This window comes from Corythoichthys intestinalis, chromosome 18 (genome assembly GCF_030265065.1).
Source record: "Corythoichthys intestinalis isolate RoL2023-P3 chromosome 18, ASM3026506v1, whole genome shotgun sequence".
In the NCBI taxonomy this organism is placed as follows: Eukaryota; Metazoa; Chordata; class Actinopteri; order Syngnathiformes; family Syngnathidae; genus Corythoichthys; species Corythoichthys intestinalis.
In genome coordinates, this window is record NC_080412.1 from 45,177,403 (window position 1) to 45,199,562 (window position 22,160).

General features: G+C 39.9%; 1 protein-coding gene across 3 annotated transcripts in view; it reads right to left on the reverse strand.

The window, feature by feature from the left end:
• Positions 1 to 22,160, reverse strand: part of npas2 (neuronal PAS domain protein 2) — a 120,428-nt gene that overhangs the window by 47,550 nt on the left and 50,718 nt on the right. Inside the window, exon 1 of one of the 3 annotated variants that reach the window (XM_057821836.1) lies at positions 20,524 to 21,682. The exons of the other annotated variants lie outside the window; for them this stretch is intronic. The gene's annotated coding sequence lies outside the window, so the exon portion shown is untranslated. Of the gene's footprint in view, positions 1 to 20,523; positions 21,683 to 22,160 lie in introns of those variants that run through there. 3 annotated transcript variants of the gene reach the window in all.

A 22,160-nucleotide genomic window follows, 5' to 3' on the forward strand; every position in this document is an offset into this window, starting at 1 on the left:
TACTGTTAACTCTGATTACTACATGCAAATGTATCTGGGCTCATAGTGAAAGGGTAATATTAGAGTAGTGTTTTGGGTGACTGTCCTCAGTGCACTGATGATTTACAGTAATAATACACCATTTATGTGTTCCTCTGAGATGCAGTTGGTAGAACAGTCGAGCATCAATTCCTGACGGTGTAAAGTGAAGCCTCACATATCAACCTGCATTCTTTAACCGTATTGAGGTTAAAACCACGCCTCGCTAGGTTACATGAGCATCAGGTTACAAAGGTTTTTCAAGGTTTCAACTAGCAACTTGAATTAGCGCAAGAGGTCAGCATCGTCAAGTTCCAAAATTCAAGAGCAAAGGTGTGGATTTGAACTCCCTCAATGTAAGAACTGCTACTTTGAGTGTCCCCTCGGGTTTTGTTCTGACCTTTATTGCAGCGACAACACCTTTTTGCTCAAGGGATGCCGCTCTTTTTGGGCTGTCAACATAGTCATGCTCAATGGAAATGTTCGGTTCGGGCTGATGTTGGCAAAGCGCTGTGAAATTAAGAATATTTTCGCACAATGAGAGCTTTTTTTGCGTCGATACGCAGTTACAGGACTATGACTGTGTTGTCAAATTGAGCTTTATTGAGCCGGGCGGTATACTGAAAATTTACTGTTACCGAAATTCTTCACGATGACCGACGTAATTTTGACCATGTCGGTAAATTCGGTAATTTAATAATACAAGAAAATATAGTCTTTTCATCCCGCTTTCACTCTGTGTTGTTCGGTTATGTTCATTCCCCTTTAAGAAAGCAGTCAGTGTGCTTATGTCTGACGTCACGTGGTCATCAGGAACTCAAACAAACAGAAGCCCGGTAGGCTAACGCTAGCGGCTATCGCTACAAGCAAACGTGATGGAGTCGGGCTTCAGGGAGCTTCGCCAAACTTTCACCCGACATTAAGTAGGCTCTTAGCGGCCTCCAAACGGGCTTTTACCAGTTTTCCTCCCTGGTTCTCACGATTTCAGGAGAGGATGCTTTCTACTGGTAGCCAGGCCACAGGCTAACGCTAGCGGCTAACGCTATAAAATGAACGTGATGGAGTCGGATAGCGGCTTTAACCTTGTCAAAACGGCTGAACTTAATGAGTGGATTGACCACGGACTGCATCTAGCGATTAGTACAGTGGGGCAAATAAGTATTTAGTCAACCACTAATTGTGCAAGTTCTCCCACTTGAAAATATTAGAGAGGCCTGTAATTGTCAACATGGGTAAACCTCAACCATGAAAGACAGAATGTGGAACAAAAAAATAGAAAATAACATTGTTTGATTTTTAAAGAATTTATTTGCAAATCATGGTGGAAATTAAGTATTTGGTCAATACCAAAAGTTCATCTCAATACTTTGTTATGTACCCTTTGTTGGCAATAACGGATGCCAAACGTTTTCTGTAACTCTTCACAAGCTTTTCACACACTGTTGCTGGTATTTTGGCCTATTCCTCCATGCAGATCTCCTCTAGAGCAGTGATGTTTTGGGGCTGTCGTTGGGCAACACGGACTTTCAACTCCCTCCTCACCCCGTGGCGTCAAAATGATAACAAGAACGGGGAGCAAAAATCCCAGAACCACATAGGGGGACCTAGTTAATGACTTACAGAGAGCTGGGACCACAGTAACAAAGGCTACTATCAGTAACACAATGCGCTGCCAGGGACTCAAATCCTGCACTGCCAGACGTGTCCCCCTGCTGACGAAAGTACACGCCCAGGCCCGTCTGTGGTTCGCTAGAGAGCATTTGGATGATCCAGAAGAGGAGTGGGAGAATGTGTTATGGTCAGATGAAACAAAAAATAGAACTTTTTGGTCGAAACAGAGGTTCTCGTGTTTGGAGGAAAAAGAATACTGAATTGCACCATACCCACTGTGAAGCATGGGGGGTGGAAACATCATGCTTTGGGGCTGTTTTTCTGCAAAGGGACCAGGACGACTGATCTGTGTAAAGGAAAGAATGAATGGGGCCATGTATCGAGAGATTTTGAGTGCAAATCTCCTTCCATCAGCAAGGGCATTGAAGATGAGACGTGGCTGGGCCTTTCAGCATGACAATGATCCCAAACACGCAGCCAGGGCAACAAAGGACTGGCTTCGTAAGAAGCCTTTCAAGGTCCTGGAGTGGCCTAGCCAGTCTCCAGGTCTCAACCCCATAGAAAATCCGGGGAGGGAGTTGAAAGTCCGTGTCGCCCAACCACAGCCCCAAAACATCACTGCTCTAGAGGAGATCTGCATGGAGGAATGGGCCAAAATGCTAGCAACAGTGTGTGAAAAGCTTGTAAAGAGTGACAGAAAACATTTGGCATGTATGTTGGCTGTATGTTGCATTATTTTGTATCTGTGTGTGTGTGTGTGATTTCTTTGATATCTTTTATGAGGGTAAAGCATTCAGCATAAATTATAATGCAACAGTGAAGCCTATAATATGACCGTTTAATGGCCACAGCTATTTTTCTGTATCTGCTTGCTTCATTCTGTGTCATTACTGCCATGATCAAATCTTAAATGTTTCATTGGCAAAAGAGCAATATAGCTTTAATGTGTGTGTGTTGCATGTGTGTGTGCATTTATTAAAAAATGCTCTGGGGGAAAAAAAACTGAAGAAGTAAACACTGGTGTTGAGCATTTATGTTACAGCAACCATTAACAATAAGTTGTCTGTTTGACGTTTTTTGTTCAAACTAAGTCAATTGTGTTACAATGACATGTTTGCACAGTCGTCGTATTGATTTTTATAATGTTGTTCAACTGGACAAGTCTTACAAGCTGTTAAATATTCATTCTTGAATTCTTATGGTTTACAAGATTTTTTTATATACTTCATGTTTAGACTGCTTGAACAAATGTTTAAATATGTTAAATTAATCTGGTAAATAAATCAACGACAAACAGTTCATTTGTATTTCACGCATTGATTCAGTTTTTCAAATTATGTAACAGTCCACTTGGGCGAATTTATCGTCATTTATCGTTAACGAGGTAAATCTGCTCAGTTGACCGTGATACATACTTTAGGCCATATCGCCCAGTCCTAGTGTCTAATTTCCCTCCAGACAGTCAATAAACTGAGTCTACAGAGCAGACAAGAATAAACCGAGCATGTTTGCCTTATAAGGATTACAGTTGTCTAAACATGCTGCTTACAGATAAAATCATTCAACAGCACAGTTGAGGTGTACTTACTACTGCTCAACCTTTGGAGCATAGCATCTGAATAAACCAATGCACTCAAACAAATCCAAACTAGAGAGTGTGCACATTCAAAAGTCAGCGTTGGAGAAAGCACAGATTGATGCAGAGTGGGACAAATGCATTATCAAATGAATCAACAATTATTTTGATAGACACATTGTTTAGATACAAACAAAAACAAAGGGGAAAAAAACAGTAAATATGCTTCTTTTTAAGTATTTAAACTAAGGCAGTCAAACGATTAAAATTTTTAATCAAGTTAATTACAGCTTAAAAATTAATTAATCGTAATTAATCGCAATTCAAACCATCTATAAAATATGCCATATTTTTCTGTAAATTATTGTTGGAATGGAAAGATAAGACAAGATGGATATATATATACATTCAACATACGGTACATAAGTACTGTATTTGTTTATTATAACAATAAATCAACAAGATGGCATTAACATTATTAACATTCTGTTAAAGCGATCCATGGATAGAAAGACTTGTAGTTCTTAAAAGAAAAATGTTAGTACAAGTTATAGAAAATTTATATTAAAACCCCTCTTAATGTTTTCGTTTTAATAAAATTTGTAAAATTTTCAATCAAACAATAAACTTGTAGCCCGCCATTGTTGATGTCAATAATTACTTACACAAAGCTCATGGGTACTGAAGCCTATAAAATCAGTCGCACCCAAGCGCCAGCAGAGGGTGGCAAAACTCCATCAAACACAATTAACAAGTGAGCGTTTCACTGTACCGTCATTTAAATGTGTCTGAGCGGGGCATCTGCGTTAATTGCGTCAAATATTTTAACGTGATTCATTTAAAAAATTAACGCCCGTTAACGCGATAATTTTGACAGCCCTAATTTAAACATTTTTTTACAATGATCCCTCGCTACTTCATGTTTCAAACTTCCCACCCTCCGTCAATTGCGGATTTTTTCAATTTAAAAAAAAGTAAATACAGTATTTTATTTAAAAATGTTAAGCTATATTCATGTAAGCATGAAGAAATCATTGTTTTCTTTTATATATCTTACTCATATCATACCGTAATTATAACATTTGCATTGCTTTAAAAAAAAAATTTTATGAAAAATATACATAAGTTTTTTGTTTATTTTTTTTTGATTTAGGAAAAAAAGCTTTGAATCAAATTTGGCTGCTTCGAGGATTCGTTTAATTAAAGTGGCGTTGTAATGTTTTGTTTGTTTCTTTTTTAGTGTTTGCATTGCTTTCTAGTGCCAGCAGTGAATATGACACACAGTGGAATGAAAAAGTATCTGAACCGTTTGGATTTTCTGACATTTCTTCATAAAATTAACCATCAGATGTGATTTGATCTTTGTCAAAATCACACAGATGAAAAAAACTGTCTGTTTGAACTAAAACCACCCAGTTATAGGTTTTCATACTTTAATGAGGATAGAATGCAAACAATGACAGAAGGGGGAAAATAAGTAAGTGAACCCTCTGTCTAAGGAGACTTAAAAAGCAATTGAAACCAATTTTTACCAAAAGATTTAAGTCAGGTGTGTGCCCAATCACTGATGATTGTTGAAAGCTGCCCTGCCCACTATAAAACACACACCTGTTAAGAAATGTCTTGATGAGAAGCATTGTCTGATGTGCATCATGGCTCGGTCAAAGGAGCTGTCTGAAGACCTGCGATCAAGGATTGTTGATTTGTATAAAGCTGGGAAATGATACAAAACCATCTCTAAAAGTCTGGATGTTCATCAATCGACAGTCAGAGAAGTTGTGTACAAATGGCGAGAGTTTGGACCTGTTGCTTCCGTCCACCAAAGATGATGCCAAGAGTTCAGTGCAGAATACTCAGAGAGGTAAAAAAGAACCCTAAAGTGTCTGCTGAAGACATACAGAAATCACTGACACAGTCCAAAAAATCTCTGTGCACCCATCAACTATATGTACAACTAATGTCAAGAATGGTGTTCATGGGAGGACTCCACAGAGGAAGCCACTGCTGTCTAAACAAAAAAAAAATTACTCGTTTAATGTTTGCAAAAAGGCACTTGGACACTCCACAGACGTTTTGGCAAAATATTTTGTGGACTGATGAAACCAAAGTTGGATTGTTTGGGAGTAACACACAACGTCATGTGTGGAGGAAAAAGAACAGCTCACTAACATCAACACCTGATCCCCACCGTGAAGCATGGTGGAGGGAGCATCATGGTTTGAGGCTGTTTTGCTTCCTCAGGGCCTGGACAACTTGCAATCATTAATGGAAGAATGAATTCAAAATTTTATCAGGATGTGTGGGAAAACCTCTCTCAGAGAGTTGAAGCTAAAAAGAGGATGGATGCTGCAACAAGACAGCGATCCAAAACACAGAAGGAAATGAACTTCACAATTGTTTCAGAAGAACAAAATACACGTTCTGAAGTGGCCAAGTCAAAGTCCAGACTTGAACCCCATTGAAATAATGTGGCATGACCTAAAGACAGCGACATACATCCCAGGAATATGACTCAACTCCAGCTGTTTTGTAGAGAAGAATGGGCCAAGATTAGTCCTGATCGATTTGCCAGACTGATCTGCAGCTACAGGAAGCATCTGGTTGAAGTTATTGCTGCCAAAGGAGGGGGGGGGGGCATAAAATATTAAATGTGATGGTTCACGTACTTATCCCCCCCCCCCCCTCTGTCATTGTTTGCATACCATCCTTATTCAAACATGAAAACCTATAAATGTTCAAGTGGTTTTAGTAAAACCAGACAGCTTTTTCTCTGTGTGATTTTGACAAAGATCAGATCATATTTAATGGTAATTTTATGCATAGATGTGAGAAATTCCAAAAGGTTCAGATACTTTTTCATACCACTGTATGTTGTCAAATATCTGCATTTTTTTTGGGGGGTGGGGGGCACAATGCTACAGTTCTATAGTTATACACTGTAACATTCATATGGCAACTTTTCTCAACGCACTAAAATGTATAAAATGTTGAGTGACATACCAAAAAACAAAAACAAACATGATGTTCTTGTTTTTATGAGCATGTACTGTAATGTGATGATAATTATGAATACATAACTTCTTTGGCAGAGGTACTTGAAGGTGTTTTGTAATTAAATACCTTTCCATCTGTGTCAATTAAAAAAAAAATGCCACGCCTCCCAGTCCAAATCAATATGAATTTTCCACATTACATATATTTAAATGTGAAAGTGTACAGTAATTTTATGAACACTCATTAGATCAAGGGTGTAAAACTCATTTTTGTTCGAGGGCCACATTTATGGCAATTAGATCTCATGTTGGCCGATTTTTGGCTATATAAGCCGACTCGCTGGCTGCCATTGACGGCGCTCGACATCCAATCCATTTTGAATGGGAGGGGCGAATGACCGTACGTCAATGACCCTAGAAGATGATCATTCGCAGCCAGTCCTTCCAGCATAAGTAAATTGGACATCTATCGTTGTCAACGTCAGGCAATGAGTTCATTTTGTGTGACTTCCAGGTCATTTTAAGATAGTTACGGGTAACTTCTTGTCAATTTGGATTTTTTCCTGTTGTTTTTTAGGGCATTTCCAGGTTACCGTAATTTTCGGACTATTTTGAATCCTACGGCATAAATGTTAAATGTTGATTTATTTGTGTTAATCGGTAACACTTTATTTGACAGCGGCGTCTTAAGACTGACATAACACCGTCAAAATAACATCTGACATAAGCATTCATTAACACTCGTGGCAGTGTTATGTCATAATTATGATGCTCTTATGAATGTTTTATGGCGCCACTGTCAAATAAAGTGTTACCAAATAGCATAACTAGCAATTAATGAAACAACTGGAAGGGTAACTGAAGAAATAATTAGCACAGAACCTTAATTTTGATTGTTATGTACATCTGTAGCGCTGCGATGCATGCTAGGAGGCATGTTGGGCGACAACAGTGTTGATAGCAGGTGGCAGCAGAGGTTGACTGTCTACCCCAAGGGAGCAGTGATGGCCCAATGAAGCTTCTTGGAGCAATGAAGCTTTGCAGCCAATTTGTTCAAAGCTTCACAGTGGTTCATTTGGTCTTATGGCAGTCTTATGGTGCCACTGTCAAATAAAATGTTACTAAATACCATAATTAGCAATAAATGAAACAACTGAAACAGTAACTGAAGAAATAATTAGCACAGAACAAGAATTTTGATTGTTATTTACATCTGCAGCGTCACAATGCATGCTAGGAGGCATATAGGACGACAACAGTGTTGACAGCAGGTGGCAGTAGAAGTTGACTGGGAGCAGTGATGGCCAAATGAAGCTTCTTGAAAAAATTAAGCTTCGCAGCCAATTGGTTCAAAGCTTCATAAATGTTCATTTGGTCTTATGACAGTCTTTTGATGCTACTGTCAAATAAAGTGTTACCAAATACTTTAACTAGAACTTTAACAACTGGAAGTGTAACTGAAGAAATACTTTACACAGAACATGAATTTTGATTGTTGTTTACATCTGCAGCACTGCAGTGCATGCTAGGAAGCATGTCGGACAACAACAGTGTTGACAGCAGGTGGCAGCAGAGGTTGACTGTCTACCCCAAGGGAGCAGTGATCGCCAAATGAAGCCCATTGGTTCAAAGCTTCATGGTGGTTCATTTGGTCTTATGACAGTCTTAGGGTGCCACTGTCAAATAAAACGTTACTAAATACCATAATGAGCAATTAATGAAACAACTGGAACAGTAACTGAAGAAACAATTAGCACACATGATAAATTTTGATTGTTATTTACATCTGTAGGGCTGCAATGCATGCTAGGAAGCATGTTGGACGCCAACAATGTGGACAGCAGGTGAAAGCAGAGGTTGACTGTCTACCCCAAGGGAGCATTGATGGCCAAATGAAGCTTCTTGAAGCAATGATATTGATTCATTTGGTCTTATTATGCGGCGGTCTAACCCTAGGTGTTACCGGATAATATCTTTTGGTGTAAATATCCCATAATACAGTGACAGCAGCTGCGGCTTATAGCCCGGTGTGGCTTATCTATGAAAAAATGCCGTTTTCGTGTCCGAAAAGTACAGTACTTCTTGATTAGGTGTATCTTCCTATTTGGTTTTGAGGCATTTTTAGGTCACTTCCTTGCAGAGGTTGCGCTAGACATCTTCGTTGTCTGTCATTTTGACTGACAGGGTCATAAAAATCCGGTCATAATCTATTTTTACCCGTCACTTAAATTTTTAAAATGATAATGATAACATAATCAATAGTATATACTTTTCATTCATTTTTAATTAGGGCCCGAGCACTAGACGTGCGAAGGCCCTATTGTTTTGCAAAGGATTATTATTATTATTATTATTATTATTATTATTATTATTATTATTATTATTATTCTTCTTTTTTCAGGGCAAATGAAAATGGCCAATTTGGAGGCCTGAACATGCACGAAAAGTCACCAAAATTTGCACATACGTGCGGCTTTGCGTAAATTTCGATAATCTTGTGTCGTTTTGAAAAAATGTCAAAAAATGGCTCAGTGGCGCCCCCTTGACCCTTAAAATTTTCAAAAAGGCCTCTCCTCTCAGGTTTTCAACGTAGAGCAATGAAATTTGGGGAGTAGATACCTTATGCCTAACTGTTCAAAAAAGCCTCTTGCACCCATATTCCAAATCCAACAGGAAATCGGATATTTTGGATCAAATGTGAAATTTTTATCGGTTCACAGTTGGAGTTTACATTTGGAGGCCTGAACATGCACGAAAACTCACCAAAATTTGCACATACATGCAACTTTGCGTAAATTTTGATAATCTACAAAAAAATTTAACAAAATGGCTCAGTGGCGCCCCCTTGAAATTTTCAAAAAGGCCTTTCCTATTTGGTTTTTTCAACGTAGAACGATGAAATTTGGCGAGTCGATACATTGTGCAAAACTGCTCCAAAAAGTCTCTTGCACCCATATTCCAAACCCAACAGGAAGCCGGAAATTTTGGATCAAATGTGAAATTTTATCGATTTACATTTGAGACCTTGTCGCTGAAGAAAATAGTTGGATCGTCTTCAAAATTGGTCAGACTATTCAGGAGACATATGAGATCTTAAGTTTTCAAAATGGTGAGTTTTCACTCAAGGGTCTGACCTGGGCGTGGTCCCAAAGTCGGCCATTTTTGGGCAAAATACCAAATTCAGAAAATGATTAAAAACTCCGTGATACAACGTTCAATCTTTTTCATTTCTAGCATGTATATGAGATATCCCAGCCTGAACACGACTGCATTGAAATATTACCCATTAGGCCTGGCGCCCCCTAGTGGGAACAGGAAATGGCCTTCTTTACGAGACAGGCTGCTCCTCCAAGGGAAAAAAATCTATTGACCTCAAACCTGTTTCAGGGGAGCCTCAAGACATGTGTTCAGGTCCCTGATGAAAAATATTGAGGTTTCGTTGAAGCGGAGAGGTCCAAACTGGAAGTGAAAATGACCGTCAACAATTTGTCTCGCCAAAAATTTTGAACAGTCATAACTCGGCAGATATGCAACATATCTGCGCCAAACTTTCCGTGTTTGTTGAGAGTCATACCCTGAAGGTTCTTGTAGGGGTCATTTGCATCAACTCTACAGTGCCAACTAGTGGCGACAGAAAGAAGTTTTAAAAAAGGCCTTTCCTATTGGGTTTTTTCAACATAGAGCAAGGAAATTTGGGGAGTAGATACCTTATGCAAAACTGCTCCAAAAAGTCTCTTGCACCCATATTCCAAATCCAACAGGAAATCGGGTATTTTGGATCGAATGTGAAATTTTCATGGGTTCACAGTAAGAGTTTACATTTGGAGGCTTGAATATGCATAAAAACTCACCAAAATTTGCACATACATGCGGCTTTGGATAACGTTCGATAATCTTGCAACGTTACGAAACAATTTAACAAAATGGCTCAGTGGCGCCCCCTTGAAATTTTCAAAAAGGCCTCTCCATTTAGGTTTTTCAAACATAGAGTGATGAAATTTGGAGAGTCAAAACTTTGTGCAAAACTGCTCCAAAAAGTCTCTTGCACACACATTCCAAATCCTACAGGAAATCGGGTATTTTGGATTGAATGTGAACTTTTTATCGATTTACAGTGTGCACATTTTACACCTTGGCACCTAGGGAATTAGTTTGATCATTCTCAAAATTGGTGAGACTGTTCATGAGGCATATGAAATCTTAAGTTATAAAAATGGTGTGTTTTCATTCACGGGCCTGACCTGGGCGGGGCGCCAAATTCTTCCATTTTTTCGCCAAAACACCGAATTCGGAAAATGACTGATAACTCCCTCATACAATGTTCAATCTATTTTAAATCTGCCATGTGTGTGAGGTATACCAGCCTGAGCAGGACTGGATAGAAAATTTACCATTTGTGCCTGGCGCCTCCTAGTGGGAACAGGAAATGCCCTTTTTTACGGGACACACTCCTCCTCTAAAGGGAAAAAATCAATCTACCTCAAACCTGCATAAGGGAAACCTTAAGACCTGTCTTCAGGTGCCTGATGACAAAAATTGAAGTTTTGTTGAAGCGGAGGGGTCCAAACAGTAAAGTGAAAATGACTGTCAACAATTTTTCTCTCCAAAAACTTTGAACAGTCATAACTCGGCAGATATACAAGATATCTGCGCCAAACTTCCCGTGCTTGTTGAGAGTCATACCCTGAAGGGCCTTGTAGGGGTCACTTGCATCAACCCTACAGCGCCAACTAGTGGCGATAGAAAGTCACTCGTTTTTCCAAAACATGTCCAGTTCTTTTCATGTTGGTCATTGTAGTTTCAAGACCTATTAAAATACTTTTTTACGGCCCATGTCCACGTGTCTCTGTCTGTTGCCGTGACGACCCTTTGTTCGCCATTTAAAGGAAAATTTTTTTTTCAGAGACTCAGGGAGCTTATAGAGCCACAATAGTTGGCACACTTGGTCGAATTGGCCCAGTTAGAAGATTAATTTTGGTTTTGAATAAGGGCTTGGCTGCACAGCTCAGTAGTGGCTCCTTTTTTGTAGTACTCTCTCCAATAGGGGTTTTTATCTCTTGGGTGTGGGAATGTAAATAGGCGACTTTCGAGCATGTTAGGTTCTAATGAGATGATTAGAGAGGAGGATCTCCCACCACCCTGACCTGCACACAGTCCGAGTTGCGTGACGTCCGAGTTGCGCTAGATTGCGAGGGCCCGTTCAGTCCTGCTTGCAGGCCTAGTTAATATTGTAACGCTTGCTTGGCGGCGAAAGATTAGACACGGAAGTCGTGGTATTTTTCTCCCTCTTTTTACCCTGCTTACCGCCAACAACACCAACAAAACAACAACTCCGCCCCCAAAGAAAAAGAGGCAACTATATAGACCCCAATCACCAACGTCACACAATGATCTTAATTGTGGTTGTCAGCCCAAAATCTTCTAAATATATTTTAAATGCATCTTACCAGATATAAAATGACTACTACATAATCTGTGGTGATCGTTTGGTGCCCAGATTTCTTGTCGAATTACAGCAGTCCATCTCGCTCTCCTCTTCGGGTCTCTCAGAATACGGTAGAACTTCAAGTCTCTCCGTCTATCTTCTCTGTTACTGCAACCAACCGCCACACACGCCTTCACCATTTTGATTATTAATGTTAACGAGCAGAAAAACACGCCGTAATAGGAGGCATGTACGTAGCGGTAATGTGTAAACACGACGAGCTGACACACAATATGGCGGCTCCATTCAGGGGGGCGCAGTTGTGACGTCATGTGATTGGGGTCTATACACAGGCGGCAATCTAGTCCACCAATTGGATGACGCGCTGGCACACCGGGTGCACCAATAAGAACCTCGCGTTGATGTGTCAATCACGGTGCCGCCGCCAGACCCCGGTGACGCTACAATAGACCCTACCCACCGACGTCAAAAAATCACGTGCTCGCTGTATGGTTCCGCCCCCTTATCCGTCATTTTGTGTCTGTATTATCAATGGTCTCAATTGATCGAGCAATTTATAATGCATTTCGTGGAAGACCTGGTGCTTTCGGATGCCGTAAACTCACTTGATGCGTTGCATAAAAGGCGTTATGTGGAAAAGCTTCAGTTTATCCATTCGCCAGATCCATATTTGATGCCTAAATCGATGTTTTTCGACCCGCTGTCTTCGCCGTATTTGCCTGACATCTGCTAGCTACCCTGATATTTACAACTATCTTGTCCACACAAAATCAGCCTATTCTCACGAAAGTTTGAAAAACTTTAAGAGCTTGGAGGCTTACAAATACTTCGTTGCTGGTTGGGTGAAACAGGTCCTCGTCCACGAAAATTCGGCAGGAATCTATCTTGTGCTTGGAAAGGTGAGTTACGAAATTTTCAATTCAAAATCTTTTGTTCTTGCTAACATCCACTGTCAAGTCTAATGTATTTCATGTCATTTGTCAATGGAGCTAGGGCTTTGAATGTTTATATGGTTTAGCGATAGCACTCTCACTACATACATACGTGTATGTTGTCGGCGATTAGCCTAGCAATGATCTTAATTGTGGTTGTCAGCCCAAAACCCTCTAAATATATATTAAATGCATCTTACCAGATATAAAATGACTACTACATAGTCTGTGGTGATTTTTGGTGCCCAGTTTTCACGTCGAATTGCAGCCGTCCATTTCGCTCTCCTCTTTGGATCCCTCGGAATACGGTAAAACTTCAAGTCTCTCCTTCCATCTTCTCTGTTAGTGCAACCAACAGCCACACACGCCTTCACCATTTTGATTATTAATGTTAAGGAGCAGAAAAACACGCCGTAAATAGAAGGAATGTACGTAGCCGTAACAGGTAAACACGATGTGTTGACGGACAATTGGGCGGCACCAGTCAGGAGGGCGGAGTTGTGACGTCACGTGGGTAGGGTCTATATTCTGATAGAATAGCCAACGACGTCAGGCATTAAGAGAGACAATAGCTAATTAATATGCTCACTCGCCACCCTGTGGTCTGGGGTGTGAATTGCAACCTGTCAAAATGACGGACGGACTTCAGTTTTTTACGTCACCGTTTTAAAAAACTGGTCAACGACGGAAAATATTCGGTTAACGCGACCCCTGCTTCCTTGTTAAGTCATTGGCTTTTATTAACAGTACCATTTTGACAGAGAGGGGGCAAATGAATGAATGTAACCGCGGACATGAAAGTGAGCCAAGTGCAGTTGTGCGTGCACTCGATTACACAATTCAGTGTCAAAATAAAAGCATGTGATTTGGTACGTAAAACATGAATGAGCTACAATGTGCCTGTCAGGGAAGAACAAGCCCGCGGTCCGGATTGGACCCCCTGCAGCCAATCAAATCTACGGGTGTACAATGGACACCCCTGCGGGTGTACCTAATGAAGTGTCTAATGCTATAGGTTGTGACTTGTACTGCGTGTAATACCTTCCAAAGGGAGCAGGAAGCATTACGGATTAGGTTACACTGGGATGGCCAAAGATTGCACCGAGCGACACCCGCGACGCCAAACATAAAGTACAGAACATACAATCAATAAATGATGTTATTGATGGGTCGGAATCATCTCCTGTAGAGCAACCTGTGTTAAGCCCAGCCATTGAAGACAGAACAGATTGGGTAACATAAACCCAACACAAGTCCATCTGACAATTCTGTGATCTTTTTTTTCTTCCCTTTCTCCTCACAGCCATTCATCATCCTGTTTTTTTTCCTGGCGGGGTGCGTCACAGTGACTAATATCACCTCTGTGCTTTGCCATGCATGTCATCAGGTGGGAAGACGGCGGTGGGGGCGGAACGGGTTATATCAACCTGATAACCAGGGCACTTCATGTCTGCTTACACACTCCCCAGACCAAAATATTAGGTACACTAAGGCGAGGTTCATACCACAGGTCTTAAAGTGCGTATGACACGAGAGAAAAAAAAAGTCTTAAATACGATTATTATGTGAATTAGAATCAAATTTTGAGATGATTCGACTATATAAAACAATTTAGCAAAGCGAAAATGACGAGAAATTAGTCTTTTAATCTGCCGGTTAGCCACGCCTACCATTATAGGCCTCTAGCGTCCCCAACAGGTGGATGACGTCAGCGGGAGAGTGGGCTCATCGGTTTTACTATTCAGCTCATTGAGGGGGAATTATTCACAACGAGGAAAACGCGACGAAGGGAGCTGCAAAATGTCATTGTTTCAGTCTCTCTACTCCAATATTTTTACCGGATATTCTTTTTATCCAAGTATTTTCCACAATAGCTAAATAAATGGCTTGAGAAGGACCAGTCAGCCCGTTGAGGGGGAATTATTCAGAACGGGGAAAACGTGATGAAGAGAGCCGCAAAATGTCATTGTTTCAGTGTCTCTACTCCAATATTTTTACAGGATATTATTTTTTTTTAGAGCTGAAACGAATACTCGAGCAACTCCAGTAACTCGAGTTTAAAAACTGATCCAAGTAATTTTATTCACCTTGAGTAATCGTTTATTTTGACAGCTCTAAGCATCACGTTTTGCTCGGACTACTTTTAATGCGGGACAACGCGCTGATATCACGTGCGGAGAGGAAGAACGGGGAAAAAAAACTTACTGCAGCCGACAGCCGCTACAAACGACACCGACGTTGCTAAATACTAGCCCGCACGATGCTACGTTGGTAGGAGGTAGCGTCTGATGCGTCTCATAGAGATCACATGTACGTTGAACTAGATGCAAAATGACAGACTCGGTCGCATCTGGGCGGCGTTAGTAAACAGCCGCCATCTTAAAGCAGTAGAGCGCTAAGCGCTAATAAAGAGCGCTAAACGCTAATAAATAAGATTAACGTTACTGTCACTATTAGCTCACGTAACGTTAGCCCTGCGGAGGGCTAGGTTTCTATTAATTATGACCACTTTCGATGCTTGGCTAACGTTTCTTACATACAGGCTTTAACATAACATAGCATTGTGAAGTGATGAGGGTGTAAAATAAAAACTTAATAATGCTAACTATCAATTTTAGCTCAGTAGTCATTGCTGGATAAAACACCAAGTAGCACTGGTCCCTAATGTGCTCCAATACAGCCTGTATCATACATTTATTTTGAACACTGCAAAAACTCAAAATCCTATCAGGACTTACAGTTTAGACTAACTTAACTAGAACTTAAAAATGGCTTGACACAAATAGAAATTCAATTGAAACACGTGGGAAAAAAATCCTAACTTTTAAGATAATGTGTGTTATCCAGCGTAACAGCATTTTTAGGTAAGATGATATATATATATATATATATATGTTTTTTTTTTTTTTTTTTTTTAATAAGATCTAAAAGTTTTTTGAGTAAAAGCAGTAAATTAGTCTTTTTTTTTTTTTTTTTTAATTCTAGCTACATCTGAGATGCAATTGTTGGCTGTTTTCAACAATATACATCGAAAATAAAGACATTGATTGACTGAAAATGGTTCAAGATTAGATGAAATGTCTTGTTTTCTCATGTATATTTATAATTGCTCTTCACCTAAAAATATATTTGTTTTATCCGATTAATCGATAGAATTTTCAGTCGATTACTCAATTACTAAAACATTCGATAGCTGCAGTTTTTTTCCCCAATAGCTAAATAAATGGCATGGACATGATAAATAAGAGTCTTGTGTTAAATGGAATACGAAATAATAAAAATTAGGGCTGTCAAAATTATCGCGTTAACGGGCGGTAATTAATTTTTTAAAATTAGTCACGTTAAAATATTTGACGCAATTAACGCACATGCCCCACTCAAACAGATTAAAATGAAAGTGTCATGTCAATTTTTTACTTGTTTTTTTGTGTTTTGTCGCCCACTCAAACAGATTAAAATGAAAGTGTCATGTCAATTTTTTGCTTGTTTTTTTTTGGGTTTTGTCGCCCTCTACTGGCGCTTGGGTGCGACTGACTTTATGGGTTTCAGCACCATCCATGAGCATTGTGTAATTATTGACATCAACAATGGCGAGCTACTAGTTTATTTTTTGTTTGAAAATGTTATAAATTTTATTCAAACGAAAACATTAAGAGGGGTTTTAATTTAAAATTTCCATAACTTGTACTATCTTTTAAGAACTACAAGTCTTTCTATCCATGGATCGCTTTAACAGAATGTGAATAATGTTAATGCCATCTTGTTGATTTATTGTTATAATAAACAAATACAGTCCTTATGTACAGTATGTTGAATGTATATATCCGTCTTGTGTCTTATCTTTCCATTCCAACAAGAATTTACAGAAAAATATCGCATATTTTATAGATGGTTTGAATTGTGATTAATTACGATTAATTAATTTTTAAGCCGTGATTAACTCAATTAAAAATTTTAATCGTTAGACAGCCTTAATAAAAATCCATTTATTCAAGACGACATAGCAAAATTACTCCATAATGGTCAAAACTGTCGACTTCACCTTTACTGTCGCACCTCCCGAACGATATTTTATGCCACCTAAATCGGGCTTATGTCATTTCCCTTCCCCGGCTTCGATTCGAGTCGATTCGCTTCCCTCGATTCGAGTGATGTTTCAAAGTCTTCAAAGCGGAAAATCCCACATAACTAGCCCGGATCGTTTCACATGACGACCGGGTTGTCGATTGTCTTCGCCAATCGGCAAACCGCCCAGCGGAGAACAATTTACAGCTAGTTCCTCGCTACTACGGACAGGGGAGCTCGCCGGGGAAGCAGCTGAACAATGACCGCTGCCAATCAATGACAATGACATGCCAATCCATGATCAAACGTAAGTAGTCCTTTATTTAAAGACGGTTTGTAGTGTTTACTTTGTAATCTCTGTATTTTTAACTCAAAGTTGCAATTTGGCTGAGGGGACAAGGAGCAAGTCAATAAATTCTCCTATCCCGGTTTTGTCCTATATTTAAAATTTATATGGATTGATAGAACGCATGCACACACATAATAAGCCTTACGTGTGCGCGTCAGTTTGCCCCGTCTCGGCCATGTAGGCAGTACTGAAATATTTCTTATTTGGTGCACAGAAAGAAAACCGAGCATTATCAGACTTATCCCGTTCTTCATTTTATTTTTTTATGACTGTGGTCAAGCCCGCCTCCTGCGTAAAGGCCGAGTTCAAGCTAGGCGCTAACGCTAATGCACAACTATCGCTCTTTGCTATTGTAATTGCTGAATGAATTCCGAGTTGGTAGACTTGACAGTTCAGACCGCCGCCAAAGTCTGGAAAAATGTGGCCCAGATCGGTTTGAAACCACATACGGAAGTGACCCAGATCGGCTTTGAAATGGTCCTCTTCTATGCAACTTATCCCGTCCAGACCATCAAGTCTGAAGGGCCTGACTCGAGTCGGACAAACATGAAAAAATCGGATTTGTGCATTAAACCTGCGGTCTGAACCAATCCTTACACACGTTGCATTGTTGTCTTGAGCCAAGGCGCACGGTTTATTTTGGAAAAATCTCATGGCACACAAAACGCAAAATAATAACGGTGGTTTTAAAATGTAGTTAACTCGATGAGAAATGTGTGCTTGTTTAATTTAAAAAAAAAAAAAACAATTATTCTGTTTTGTGAACGGCGATAGGTGCAAACTCATGCAGGCTATTTGCACCATTTTAATGTAGAGTTGGCCAGATAAGCCAGTCTGACTTTGGCCAGCTACAAGATACAAGGGTTGGACAAAATAATGGAAACACCTAACATTTTGGCATCAAAATCATTGAACATAAATGTTTAAGAATGGCATGAAGTTGAGCATTTTGTATACAATCCCCTGACCTCAACGATATTGAGCATTTATGGTCAGTTTTAGAGATTCAATTAGGACGTCGATTTCCACCGCCATCGTCTCGAAAAAGGTTAGAGTGTATTCTAACTGAAGAATGGCTTAAAATTCCTTTGGAAACAATCCACAAGTTGTATGAATAAATACCTCGGAAAATTGAGGCTGTAATTGCCACAAAAAGGGGACCTACACCATATTAAATTACTTTTTGTTAGGGCTGTCAAACGATTAAAATTTTTAATCGAGTTAATTACAGTTTAAAAATGAATTAATCGCAATTCAAACCATCTATAAAATATGCCATATTTTTCTATAAATTATTGTTGGAATGGAAAGATAAGACACAAGACGGATATATACATTCAACATACTGTCCATGAGTACTGTATTTGTTTACTATAACAATAAATCAACAAGATGGCATTAACATTATTAACATTCTCTTAAAGCGATCCATGGATCGAAAGACTTGCAGTTCTTAAAAGATAAATGTTAGTACAAGTTATAGAAATTTTATATTAAAACCCCTCTGAATGTTTTCGTTTCATTAAAATTTGTAAAAATTTCAATCAAAAAATAAACCAGAAGCTCGCCATTGTTGATGGCAATAATTACACCATGCTCACTCATGGTGTAACACATAAAATCAGTTGGACTCAAGCGCCAGCAGAGGGCGCCAAACACCAAAAAACAAATAACAAGCGAACATTAAACTGTACTGTCATTTTAATCTGTTTGAGCGGGGCATGTGGGTTAATTGCGTCAAATATTTTAACGTGATTAATTTTAAAAAACTAATTACCGCCCGTTAACGCGATAATTTTGACTGCCCTACTTTTTGTTGATTTTTTAAGGTGTTTCCATTTTAATGACCAACCCTAATACAGTGGGGCAAATTTAGTCAACCACCAATTGTGCAAATTCTCCCACTTAAAAAGATTAGAGAGGCCTGTAATTGTCAACATGTGTAAAGCTCAACCATGAGAGGCAGAATGTGGGAAAAAAAACCCTGAAAATCACATTGTTTGATTTTTAAAGAATTCATTTCCAAATGAGAGTGGAAAATAAATATTTGGTCAATACCAAAAGTTCATCTCAATACTTTTGTTATGTATCCTTTGTTGGCAATAACAGAGGCCAAACGTTACTTTTCACAAGCTTTTCACACACTGTTGCTGGTATTTTGGATCATTCCTCCATGCAGATCTCCTCTAGAGCAGTGATGATTTGGGGCTGTCGTTGGGCAACACGGACTTTCAACTCCTTCCACAGATCTTCTATTGGGCTAAGATCTGGAGACTGGCTAGGCCACTCCAGGACCTTGAAAGGCTTCTTACGAAGCCACTCCTTTGTTGCCCTGTTTGGGATCATTGTCATGCTGAAAGACCCAGCCACGTCTCGTCTTCAATGCCCTTGCTGATGGAAGGAGATGTTCACGCAAAATCTCTCGATACATGGCCCCATTCATTTTTTCCTTTACACAGATCAGTTGTCCTGGTCCCTTTGCAGACAAACAACCCCAAAGCATGATGTTTCCACCCCCATGCTTCACAGTGGGTATGTGTTCTTCGGATGCAATACAGTATTCTTTCTCCTCCAAACACGAGACTACTAGTAGTCTTTGTTACTGTGGTCCCAGCTCTCTGTAGGTCATTCATTAGGTCCCCCCGTGTGGTTCTGGGATTTTTGCTCTCAGGTTCTTGTTATCATTTTGACGCCACGGGGTGAGATCTTGCATGGAGCCCCAGATCGAGGGAGATGATCAGTGGTCTTGTATGTCTTCCATTTTCGAATAATTGCTCCCACAGTTGATTTCTTTACACCAAGCGTTTTACCTATTGCAGATTCAGTCTTCCCAGCCTGGTGCAGCTCTACAATTTTGTCTCTGTTGTCCTTCGACAGCTCTTTGGTCTTGGCCATAGTGGAGTTTGGAATGTGACTGACTGAGGTTGTGGACAGGTGTATTTTATATCGATAATGAGTTAAAACAGGTGCCATTAATACAGGTAACGAGTGGAGCCTCGTTAGACCTCTTTGACAGCCAGAAATCTTGCTTGTTTGGAGGTGACCAAATACTTATTTTCCACTCTAATTTGGAAATAAATTCTTTAAAAATCACACAATGTGATTTTCTGTTTGTTTTTCCCACATTCTTTCTCTCATGGTTAAGGTTTACCCATGTTGACAATTACAGGCCTCTGTAATCTTTTCAAGTAGGAGAACTTGCACTTGGTGGTTGACTAAATACTTATTTGCCCCACTGTATAATATCAGAGAAACGGATATTTATTTAAGCTCTGGTTTTCTCATTTTTCTGTCTCTTCCCTGGTGGGAAACACTATTAGAGTGCACTGTTCTATATGTGCGATGACGTCCCCCGTACGTAAATAAACATATGGTAGTGTCAATCAAAACTAAGCACATATCTTAACAAAACGGAGGGTGTTTCCTGTAAGAAATGATTAACTTCAAGTCTTGGAAGCACAGCCGCTTCCACTTGAATTTGACAGATCGCGCTGAATATTCCCGATTAAAATACTAATAAAAAATCCACATACCTTTCAAAGAAAGGACATCCGGAAGAAAACAATCATCGCCAATTCGCTCCTGGTCTTTTAATCCCCAGCAAAGTAAAAGAGTGCGCAGTCTTCTCGCATGCGTTCGATTGCATAACGAGTTAATAAGGGACATTAATAGGGAGAGGAAGAGGGAAAAAAACGCCGGCCGATGAGCGCGCTTGCGGCGACCCCGACGTGCGAAAGGAATTTCCGATAGAAAAAGCGCGTCGGTCGGATCCTCGCGAGCTGGCCTTGTAAACAGCGGTGAGGCGAGGCGAGGCGAGGCGAGTCGCACTCGCGCTGGGAGCGAGGGAGAAAGTAGGTCAGCTGGTAGCTCCAATAGTCGACAACAGCAAGAAGCTGGAGGCACCGCGAGGGAGCGAAAGAGCGAGCGAGCGAGGGAGCGAGAGAGAGGAGGGGACAGCTTGTAATCTTTAACACGTGCTTTGATGCTCAATGACATTTGTTGACACTGTGCATTTTGGTGGCACTTTTTTTGAACGCTGCAAAACAAAGTCACACGCTGCCTGTAAGACAGCCGATTAGCCCGTCTGACCCTGACTTTATAAACCTTTTATTTTCATCTGAGGAGAAAGAGGGAGGGTTGAGTAGGGGAGGGGGGGACAGTACTTTAATCCTCTAAGCATAACAAGAAGCTGTATTGGTGTCGGTTCCTATGCTGACTTTTTTTTTTTTTTTTACAACTTCCTGGTTGCCAAATGTGGGTCAACACAGTAATGCATGACGAATGGTAAGAGCGGCCTCTTAATGTTTTGGTTGCTCCAGCTGAATGGAAACCGGCCCAAAAAAGTGTAAATAGAGGTGGGGGAGAAAGGTTTTGGGAGGCATAGAAGCAAACTGCTAATAGGTTTTCCATTTCTTATGTTTTAGGAGTATTTCTCAACTTTTGAAGGTGTTTGATGAAACCTGTTGCATACGTTGAAATCATAGCAGGGTACCCGCGGGTTATTAAAAGTATTAAAAAAGCATTGAATTGAGTTTTCCATTATTAAAGGTATTAAAAGTATCAAATTAGCTGTCGTAAGTCTGGAATTTTTTCACCGTGGTTTTAATTTTGAAGAACATCTCAGTGCAACCTAAATTATATCCGTGACGAAGTTTTTTTTTGTTTTTTTTTTCGAAGATGACGCGTAGAATTTTTACGATGCACTGCACTACAAATCATAATGCACCTCGTGCGTGCGCGCTGTTAGCATCATTAGCATCAATATCACAACAGCAGGCAATCGCACAGTATTGTGTGCCAACGTAAGGAACTGCTCAGATGCCTTAGTTGTTATGTTCGACGAAAGCCTCAACAAGACAACCAAGTCCAAACAGTTGGACCAGCATGTGAGGTATTGGATTGGCGACCATTTTTCGGCACAACACCATCATCACCCTCAGATACACAACAATGTTGACACTATTATTGGAACGAGTGCGGGGTAACGTTGATCTGAATAACATGGCATGGTGATAGGCAAATTATAATGTAGGTGATAGTAAAACACCTCCTGGTATATTTAAATGTTTTTCTTGATTAAATAAGAGTATGGATTTTCTCTATCTGATTAAAAGAAATGTCTTCAATAGCTAACAAAGGATTAATATGTGTTTTGTATACTTCTTGTAAT